The sequence below is a fragment of the Trematomus bernacchii genome, unplaced genomic scaffold (assembly GCF_902827165.1).
Source record: "Trematomus bernacchii unplaced genomic scaffold, fTreBer1.1, whole genome shotgun sequence".
Taxonomy (NCBI): domain Eukaryota; kingdom Metazoa; phylum Chordata; class Actinopteri; order Perciformes; family Nototheniidae; genus Trematomus; species Trematomus bernacchii.
In genome coordinates this window covers 8,670,959-8,681,619 of record NW_022987739.1, presented here as the reverse complement: position 1 = coordinate 8,681,619, position 10,661 = coordinate 8,670,959, and positions in this window count along the sequence as shown.

Genomic DNA, 10,661 nt, shown 5'->3' with positions numbered 1-10,661 from the left:
TCTGATTAGTGTCCACCGTGTGCTTATTGAGCCGGATTGAGCGATGTGGGGCAAGCCCCGGGCTGCCCCTCTCTCGCTGTCAAAATGAACGTGTACTGTGAAAACTACACTGCGCATGCTCAGAGAATTTTTGTATTCAATGTGTGCGGCAAAAAAATGATCACAAATGGGGCAAAGCGCTCGCAGCCCCACTAAAACGTCATCTCATAATTCAGAGAGCTGATTGGCTGTAAGTATACGTGTGCCGCGAAAAGTGTAGTTGTGAAGAGGAGACGAGAGAGAGCAGCGTATAGCTCACATCACCAGCGATTACAATCAGTAAAACTGAAAGAAAATGAATGAACCATGGAGGTCCCGCGAAAAGGGAGGGACTTCAGCTCTCTATAGCAGCGGGTCCCAACCTGTGGGCCCCCTAGTGGTCCGCGGAGGCATTGCAAGTGGGCCGCCAAATAATTTAAAACTTTTTTTTTTGTACATGCTAAAGACACAAACATGGACATAACAATAACAACCTGGTCTCACCAGAATGCGTGACTCCACCACGACTCCTCAACACCGCAGTGCGTGGTGGAGTCACGAACTTTGCTACATTTACGTGTCTGCACCACGCAAACAACCCCAATGTAAAGTGAATGAGGCTCCTTTGTCGTGGTGCACACACGCATTTCTACAACGTCCCGCAGTGAGCTTTTATTCTATAAAACGTTTGTAAAATCTACTTTATAGCTTGTAGTAACTCACGGGAGGCTTCTTTTATTTTATTTGTATTCATAATAATTTTTATTTTTCGTCAGAATGTATTATGGTGCATTAGTTACGAATTTTTGTTCTCAAAAAACAGTGCATTGTGTGTAATACAACTGTGATTTTTATTAAATTAGTTAGTTTTTAAGGAAGGCCAGAGCTTCAGCTGTGTCAAATAGATTGTTCCCTTTAGTTAACGTTATTTAAAAGATAATTATATTCCTATTTGATCATGTCCCCTTTATTGTATTACGGACGCAGAGAGCAATGTGAGCGTCCATTCCCATTGGATAACGGAGGATTTTACACCCGGAAGTAAGTATTCTCCTTACTGTCGATTGATTTTACAGTGATATCTGCACTACTCATCAACTCAAAAACACCAGATTATCCTTGTTAATTACACAACATTGATTGGTTTAAATTGTGTACAATGCTTTTGTAATTTTCCCCTTCGATTCGGAGAAACAAATATTTGTTCAGAGTTTAGGATGGCAGAAGACACTACACTACCCAGAATCCTCAGCTATTGTTCCGCTTTGCCTCAAGCTCTGTGATTGGTTGACCTCCAACTGCATTCCATATGAAAAAAAAACGTTTCGTAAAAGATAAAATCATACTTTATTCAGCAGTGCTTGCTTTACTCTTTGAAAGTCATCACATGAATGCATTGTAATGAATGGTTTGGCTGCATTAAACATTACACATCTGTCGTAGTTCTTTATTTATCTACAGAGATCGGGCCTCAGAATAGACCGGAAACTATTCTTTTACCGTTCTGTTTTAATTTCACAATAAAGTTAGTAGTAATAATTTGTTTTGATATTATTGTTTTGTATTAACTACTAGACCGCTGGGTCATGTTAAGACCATCTTTTCTGTGTTGCTGTGGGTTTTTTACATCGCTTGTCGTAGAAACAGCAGTATATTTTATTTTGTTAACACTGTAAACTTGACAGCTTTTTAACCCGCACCTCCTACTGGTTAAAGCACGTTATTACACGTTTAGAGTAATTGCAATGCAGGTAGATTGTGTTGCGTAGACTGTTTTAAAATGCCTTTTTCTTAATGTCTTTCATTTTTGTAAAGCACTTTTGAATGTGTTATATTTGATGAAAACATTTAAATATTAAGAGTACATACTCTTAATATAGTGGGACAGTGGAAGGTCAATGATATAAATAATATAGAATAGAAAATATCAAGAAGATACTGTAAGTGATCTCTACAATAAAACAGTTTAGTGCCTGATAGGAGGATGTGCAAAACAGACAAACTAATAAGGCTTTATTTAAACATTAAAGAATACTTTAGGTTAAGGTCTTCTTTTAAATAAGAAAAAAGCTTTGGGGGTATCTACAGATATTAAGCCTGACAAAGTACTTAACGTCTAATATATTGCATGGTTTGTTTTGGAACTTGACCATCAACTTTCCTGCAATGTTAACTATGTTGAAGCACTTATTTTAACTGATATTATACATATTAATTATACTCTTATAAGATGTATGTAGATAGTATAAGAAAGGTGCAGAATATGTTTAATGGTGGAGGTACACAGATATCGATAGATGTCTTGTAATGCACTGTTGTGAACTTGTGTATATCAATAAACCTTAGAAAATCTTGAAATCTTGAAAGGGATCTGCAAAATAGCCATTATATACAGTTTTTAATTAACTATTAGTAGAGAATAACGAGTAATGAATATGCTTTATAGGGATCTGCAGATAAATATTTAGTCTTCTCAAGCACCCACTACCAAATATCTCGCCTGATTGTTGGCTGAATTCACTGAATTTTACTCAGGTGTAACTAAAGTCTGATTTAAGGGTTGTTTATATTTCACATCATTAATCCAAATCTGTAAAGTAACTAAAATAAATGTAGTGGAGTAAAAATACCAGGTTAACCTTAAAGAAAGCCCTCAGGATTATAAAAGACCCCCATCACCCCAGCCACAAACTGTTCTGTCTGCTGCCGTCTGGCAGGCGGTACCGCAGCATCCGGACTAAAACCACAAGACTCAGGGACAGTTTCATCCCACAGGCCAGAAGACTATTAAACACCTGAACTTTGAAACAACATCCATAACATTCATCTGGCTGCTACTTAGAAATTATTTATCTAATATATCATATTCCAATCACTTGTAGACTCTTATTGCACTATTTCACTTTTTACTATTTTTCTTTTTGTATTTACTTGCACTATTTTGTCTGTGTATCTGTTTTATTGTGTTGCACTGTTGTAGGAGCCTGTGACCTAAGGGGGGGGGGGGGGTAGGACACATTCTAAGCACATGCTGTAGTCCCATAGCTGAGGATTCTGGGTAGTGTAGTGTCTTTTGCCATCCACACACTACGAAAAGATATTTGTTTCTCCGAATCGAAAGGGGAAAATACAAAAGCATTGTACACAATTTAAACCAATCAATGTTGTGTAATTAACAAGGATAATCTGGTGTTTTTGAGTTGATGAGTAGTGCAGATATCACTGTAAATAAAATCAATCGACAGTAAGGAGAATACTTACTTCCGGGTGTAAAATCCTCCGTTATCCAATGGGAATGGACGCTTACATTGCTCTTTGGGTCCGTAATACAATAAACGGGACTTGATCAAATAGGAATATAATTATCTTTTAAATAACGTTAACTAAAGGGAACAATCTATTTGACACAGCTGAAGCTCTGGCCTTCCTTAAAAACGAACTAATTTAATAAAAATCACAGTTGTATTACACACAATGCACTGTTTTTTGAGAACAAAAATTGGTGAATAATGCACCATAATACATTCTGACGAAAAATAAAAATTATTTTGAATACAAATAAAATAAAAGAAGCCTCCCGTGAGTTACTACAAGCTATAAAGTAGATTTTAAAAACGTTTTATAGAATAAAAGCTCAATGTTGGACGTTGTAGAAATGCGTATGTGCACCACGACAAAGGAGCCTCATTCACTTTACATTGGGGTTGTTTGCGTGGTGCAGACACGTAAATGTAGCAAAGTTCGTGACTCCACCACGCACTGCGGTGTAAAGGAGTCGTGGTGGAGTCACGCATTCTGGTGAGACCAGAGGCCTGTACTACGAAGCCGGATTTTCCTAACCTGGATATGTTTGAGTTGGCCCAATCCAAAACATACGCGCTCTGGCTAAACTGTACTACGACGCTGGTTATCAAGTGGATCGCTCAAGCCAGCCGTGTCCTATCTAGTTAGGTGCGCGTTCATATAAAAGGCGTGGTATTTGGAGCATTCGACCAATCTCAAACATAGACAAGCGTACTGACAGCGCAGCGTCATACTTCCTGAATGAAAAGTGAACTTTAATATTAGTCAAATATGAAGAAGTTAAACTTTAAACATCCATGACTTAAACACTTTATCCAGGATAAAAGCCACATAGCTGCACCTGCAAGGTGAATACAGCTGGTAAAAGAAAAAGCGTTTGAATGCGTACATTAACAGGTTTATGAAATCACTGCCCCGTAGACACGAGTGGATCTGACTTTAATTAGGAGAATTTGACTCAAGTGTTTCGTCAACTTAATGTGTTGCTTAAAATAATACTTCTGCATACAGTATGTGACACTGTGAGTGTTGCACGGCCAGATACGGCTCAAGAAGCTGACTCAAATAAGGAAATATATGATACATTATGATGTGATATGATATGAATGAAAATGGGACACATCGACGTCTGCACTCACAGTGCCGCGGACTGTACTTAATGTTATATCTCTCACAGGCTCCGCCCTCTACTGGACTCTATGGGTACTACCTTATCCCGCGTGCATTCTCCCACTGAGACTTCTATAGACGTAGCCGGCCCAGGGCGGGCCTACCTGAATGCGCGCGCATCACACCGTATAAAAGGAGGCCTCGCCTCCTGACTGCCATCCTTTTTCTCTTCAGCTAAGCGGAAGTGATTCCACAGAAGACGTAAGACGTATTGAAGTGAAAGTAATAGAGAGAGAGTATGGCTGGACCATAGGACCTGCCCGAATTGTCCGAACCTGATTTCGGGAGCCGATCCGCACCCCCTCTGCTTCACGTGTTTGGGGCCCGACCACGCGAAGAACGGTATGGGCTCGACGCCGGCGTGCTTGGCCTGCGAGGGAGCATCGTGGGCAGCACTTCCTGGAGAAGATTGCCCCGCAGGAGGAGTCGGAGGAGCTGGATCTCGACGTCGTGGACATGGGCGATTCGGGAAGCGAGGGGACATCGTTCCGGTTCCCCCTGCCGTGGGGCCAGACGGTCCCGGTTCTGATGATCGACGACGAGGACGCCTCGCTATCCGGAGGTCCAACTCTCAGGTCTGCGCGGATGGATTTCCCGGCGGTGAGGACTCTGGCGGCGGAGCATGTAGGCTTACCGCTTCCCCCACAGCTGCCACGAGGCCTGTAAACCTCCTAAGATTTACGGCCCGGTGCGTCCGGCGCAGCCGACCTTCGTTTCGCCCCAGCTGCCAGAGGTATAGCGGTGTGTGGAGGCGACATGGCAGCAGCCATTTAAAACGAAGGCCCCGGCTGCAGCCGATAATCTTGGCGTGTTGGCGTCTTCCTGATCACCCTCAGGCAGACGCCCCCGCCCTCCCGTCTCGGGACGAGAGCGAATATTCGGACCGCGCTGTTAGTCAGATGAGTAATCTGATTTATGGCGTGGCCACCGCAGCAGGGCGGATGATTTCCCTGGCCACAGTGGCGTCTCGTCACTTGTGGCCAGGGCTCACGGCCCTATCTAAGAAGGACCGAGAAGATCTCCTCGGAGCCCCCGTGTCCACGGAGGGGCTCTTTGGGTCGGTCTCCTCGGTCACCCAGTTCAGCCGCCTAGAGGAGGAGAGAGTCCAGCTTAGCCGCATGCTATCGCTGGCTCCTCCTCAGGCCCCGCTACGTGCCCCCCTCGCGTTGCCATGCAGGGGAGGGAGCGTAGTACGAAAGTGAAGCGGAGGGAGAGGCGCCGGCACGGGGGTCCCGTAGCTGCAGCGCCCTCCACCTCTACGGCCCACCCCGTGGTACCGGCATACCGGCAATCACGGGGAAGGGCTGCCCGACCGAGGCAGGCTCCGCAACAGCATAGCACCCGGGTGGGGAGCTCCATCTTCGCGGAGTTATCTGCCTATTTAATGCCCAGATCTCTGTCAAAACTTTTAAAATAAAGATGGTGTTGATCTGTATCCAAGTCTGAGTGTCCTTTGTTTCCACAATACACTTGCACATGTTGATGACTGTACAAATTCCCCACTCGCTGCCCCAGCTAATAGCTCCCGTTAGGGAGGAGGCTAGTGGGAGTGCGCAGATGAGAGTGATAAACCGCAGGCAGCACTGTTATAGTGCGGTGCGGGTACAGGGACTTTATGGCCGACGTTTTTCTGTTAGAAAACATTCTATGCCTGAAACTAAGACTCCAAATAATGCTGTTTACTATAGTGATAGGGGCTTCATTATAGCAACGCCCGCACTTGTAAAGAGGCGCGTGGCGGTGCGTTCAGGGGCCTTAGTAAAACACACTACGCCTGTAAGAACTCCGGTTAATGCTGTTTTCCATAGTGAGGAAAATAGCATTATAGAAAAACGGCCCTTTCTGTGTCAGCCCCCCATGGGTCAAACTTCCTTTTATGGAGGGTTTGACGGCGGAGTGGGCCACCAGAGAGTACCACAGCTTCATAGCTGCGGCCCCACAGCTGAGGGCTTGCCCATTAACACAATGTTATGGGGAATGGAAACTCAGCTGTGTACTGACAAGGTGGATGGACAGGACGCTGAAACGGGGCTATTCACTCCAGTTTTGCAGCATCCCAAGGTTCAAGGTTCAAGGTTCTTTATTGTCAATCTGACATAGCTACAGAGTAATTATGCAGTTGAAAATGTTATGTCACAGGCTTCTCCAACAATGCAACATAATAACATAACATAATAACAATAAGAGCATGAGCAATACAAAAATAATAATAGTTATAAAAATGAAATAAAGTTATGATGTGGAATAGTGCAGTATGAGTCTATATACAAGTTATTGGAATGATATATATATTAGGTATTAGATACATACTACTGAGTAGCAGTTGAATGTTTGAAGTTGTTTCAACAGTTCAATTTTTTAACAGTCTCACTGCCCGCGGGAAGAAACTGTCTCCGAATCTTCTTGTCCTTGCCAGGATGCTGCGGTAACGTCTGCCAGACGGCAACAGAAAGAACAGTTTGTAGCTGGGGTGATGGGGGTCTTTGATAATCCGTAGTGATTTCTTCCTGAGCCGCTGGGAGTAAAGGTCCTCCATGGATGGCAGCTCCGTCCTGGTGATGTGCTGTGCAGTTTTCACCACCCTCTGTAAAGCCTTACGATCGAGGTCGGTGCAGCTGCCGTACCAGGCCGTCATGCTGCCAGTGAGGATACTCTCTATCGTGCACCTGTAGAAGTTGCAGAGTATCCTGGAATCCATTTTGAACCTCCTCAACCTGCGGAGGAAGAAGAGCCGCTGTCGAGCTTTCTTGGTGATGGTGGTGGTGTGAAGAGACCATGTCAGGTCCTCAGTGATGTGGACCCCAAGGAACCTGAAGCTTTTGACTCTCTCCACCGTAGTCCCATTGATGGCGATGGGGGCGTGTCCCTCTCCCTGCTGCTTCCTGTAGTCCACAATCAGCTCCTTTGTTTTGCTGATGTTGAGATGGAGGTTGTTCTCCTGGCACCAAGATGTCAGGTTTTCGACCTCCTCTCTGTACGCCATCTCGTCATCGTCTGTGATCTGGCCGATGACGGTCGTGTCATCAGCAAACTTCACGATGGTGTTGGAGCTGTGTGTGGCCACGCAGTCGTGGGTGAACAGGGAGTAGAGGAGAGGGCTGAGCACGCAGCCTTGAGGGGCACCGGTGTTGAGAATCAGGGTGGAGGATGTGATATTTCCCACCCGCACTGCCTGGGGTCTGCCCGTCAGGAAGTTCAGGATCCAGTCACAGAGGGCGCTGTTGAGCCCGAGGTCTCTGAGCTTGATGGCCAGCTTGGAGGGCACAATGGCGTTGAATGCTGAACTGTAGTCAATGAACAGCATTCTCACATATGTGTTCCTGTTCTTCGGGTCCAGGTGTGAGAGCGCAGTGTGGAGGGTGAGGGCTATGGCGTCGTCTGTGGACCTGTTTGCTCTGTAGGCAAACTGCAGGGGGTCCAGAGATTCAGGGAGGGAGGAGGTGATGAATAATTTGACTAACCGCTCAAAGCACTTCATTATGATGGAGGTGAGTGCTACTGGGCGGTAGTCGTTGGGGCAGGTGATGATTGTCTTTTTGGGGACAGGAATGATGGTGGAGTGTTTAAGACATGTGGGGACTACAGACTGCAGCAGGGACCTGTTGAAGATGTCTGTGAACACCTCTGCCAGCTGAACTGCACACACCCTGAGAACACGGCCAGGGATGCCATCAGGTCCAGGAGCCTTGTGTGGGTTAACCCTTTTAAAGGATTTACACACATCTGCCCTATTTAAAACAAAAGGGCAGTGTAGCTCCTGGTCCCTCTGTACCTCCACAGCCTGGCTGCTCTCAAAGCGTGCAAAAAAACTGTTTAGCTCATCTGGGAGAGATGCGCACTCAGACACTCCCGCAGCACCCCCCCGCTGCTCCTTTGTAGTCAGTCATTGTCCTTAGTCCCGCCCACATATTCCTAGTGTTACAGCCTTTGAAGTCAGATTCCACCTTGTCTTTGTACTGTCTCTTTGCATTTTTAATTGCTCTCCGGAGATCATACCTAGACTTCCTGTACTCCTCCAAATCTCCCGCTGTGTGCGCGAGAGTGCGCGCTTTCAGTTTGCCGCGCACCTCACCGTTTACCCAGGGCTTTTGATTTGGGAATGTCCGTACAGAAACCTTCGGTACCACGTCATCGATGCATTTCCCAATGTAGCAGATGACAGTGTCAGTGTGTGTGTTGATGTTATTGTCCTCAAACACACTCCAATCCGTAGATGCAAAGCAATCCTGCAGTGCTGAATCTGACTCCTCGCTCCATCGTTGTACTGTCCTTGTTATCGGTCTGTCCCTTTTAAGTTTCTGCTTGTACGCAGGCAACAACAGTAGTGAGATATGGTCTGATTTGCCGAAGGGAGGGCGAGGGAGAGCCTTATATCCATTCCGGAAAGGGGAATAAACATGGTCCAGTATGTTTCCCCCGCGCGTCGGGAAGTTGATGTGTTGGTAATATTTTGGCAAAACCTTCTTCATGTTGGCGGTGTTGAAATCTCCGGCCACAACGAACGCCGCATCTGGCCGTGAAGTCTCGGTTTTATCAATAAACCCAAACAGCTGATCGAGTGCCGTGTTGTTGTCGGCGAGTGGCTGCGGCTGTTATCACAACAGATGTGAATTCCCTCGGCAGATGGAAGGCCCGACATGAGATCATGAGGTGCTCTAGCTGTGCGGAACAGTCCGATGAAATAATCTTCACATCTGAGCACCAGTTGTTGTTAGTCATTACACACACACCGCCTCCCTTACTTTTCCCCGAGTTAGCAGTCCGGTCCTGACGAAAAATAGAGAATCCGTCAGGGACAATAGCGGAGTCCGGGATAGCGGGGTTGAGCCAAGTCTCAGTGAGAATTAACACGTTACAGTTCTTAATGTCCCGTTGAAAAGCAATCCGGCTTCTGAGTTCATCTAGCTTATTTTCAATGGATTGAACATTAGCCAGAAGAATACTCGGAAGAGGGGGGCCGATTCTCTCGTTTTCTCAGTCTGACCAGCAACCCGGCCCGGCATCCCCGCTTTGTCTTCTTCTTGCGTCTCTCAGGTAGAACAGCAACAGGTAGCCATGGTGAATCTCCATTGTTTGTCGGAGGGTTAATATTGTCCACGAAGTTTCGCAATTGGAAAAGTTCCTCTCTGCTATATTGTATGGCAGAGTAGGTGCGGTCGGCTAGCATGTTGCGAACCATGTTAAAAGTAAAACGGCAAAAGTAAAAGAAATATGTACAAAATACGAAAATGGGCAAAGTTGGAGAGGAGCACAAAGACGATGCGGCCATCTTCACCGGCGCATACTCCACAATGATCCCACCTCCTTTTATGGGCATGCGAGAGGTAAATCTGTCTTCCCAGGAGGAGATGGGTTTCCTCTCAGCAGAGATTCAGGCTCTGGTGCAGAAACAGGCTGTGTCTGTTGTGCATCCTCAGCACAGAGAGAGGGGTCATTATTCCATGTATTTCCTGGTTCTCAAGAAAACAGGGGAATTCAGACCTATTCTAGATCTCCGGGGCCTGAATCGTCATATTTCCAGCAGGAAATTCCACATGTTAACTGTGAAACAGTTACTAGGGCTTGTGCAGCCAGGCGATTGGTTCACCACCATCGACCTGAAAGACGCATACTTTCATGTGGAAATTGTTCCAGAGCACAGAAGGTATCTGCGTTTTGCCTTCCAGGGAATAGCCTACGAATACAACAGGCTGCCGTTCGGTTATTCCCTATCCCCACGCACATTCAGCAAATGTGTGGCCACAGCGCCTCAACCGCTGCGCGCACACGGCATGAGAGTTTTCTTTTACATAGACAACCTCATAGTCATGGCTGGGTCCCGGGAACAGGCAATGTTTTGCACAGCACAATTGATCACACACCTAACCAAATTAGGTTTTGCGATCGATGGGAAAGAAAGAGCACCCCCATACCTCGCCAACAGGCGTTGTATTTGGGTGTGGTGCTCGATGCAGACGCGCTGCGTGCCACCCTGTCAGAGAGCAGACGTGCGCCCCGTCTCAGGGCGGCGCACAGGCTGCGACAGGGGGCAACAGTGACAGCTTTAACTAGGTTTAAGAGGTGGTTCCCCAGCCTGCGTTTGGAGGCACAAACGACGGCTGGTGACCATTCCTCCCCCCCCTCAGTGGGGGCAACCTCCGGTTTTGGGGGTCTCCGGACCACCTCCGGAG